We start from the raw sequence: 610 nt of genomic DNA on the forward strand, positions 1-610 counted from the left end.
GGACGGGCAGGCGCAGGGTTTAGTGGTGATTTTGAAGAAGTTACTCCCATTCCAACTTTTTAGCCTCCCCACCTCGTGTCGCGGCTCCGGAGGTGGATGCGCAGCCTGGATCTCCTTCCAGACGCAGTGCAAGCCGCACAGGCTGCGGCTCGGTGGCGGTCCGGGGCGCTTTGCTCGCAGGACGCTTCTGCTCGTGACCGAAACCCGCGGGATGTCCCCGCCCTGAATGTCGCGTCCCGCCCGGGACACCGGGAGTGCCCCGGGAGCGCCCCGGGAGCGGCGGGGGCGGGGCCTCGCGGGGGGGCGGGGCCTCGCGGGGGGGCGGGGCCCGTCTCGAGCGCACCAATCAGAGAGCGGCAGCGCGGGCCGGGGACGGGCACGAGATCAAGGCGCCAAACAACCCTTCCTCCCTCGGACGCCACCGCCCTGCGCTCCGCAGCAGCCAATCACAGCCACGATCCGGCTGCCCGTCCCGCCCTCCGCCGGAAAGAAACCAATGGGAGACGCAGCTGCTGCAGCCGCTCAGCCAATCAGCGCCCGAGCCCATTGAAAAGGAAGAGCGGAGCCCGTTAGCTCCCGTCCGTGACCTGCGGCCGCGCTGGGCGTTCCG

This window comes from Ammospiza nelsoni, chromosome 8 (genome assembly GCF_027579445.1).
Source record: "Ammospiza nelsoni isolate bAmmNel1 chromosome 8, bAmmNel1.pri, whole genome shotgun sequence".
Taxonomy (NCBI): Eukaryota; Metazoa; Chordata; class Aves; order Passeriformes; family Passerellidae; genus Ammospiza; species Ammospiza nelsoni.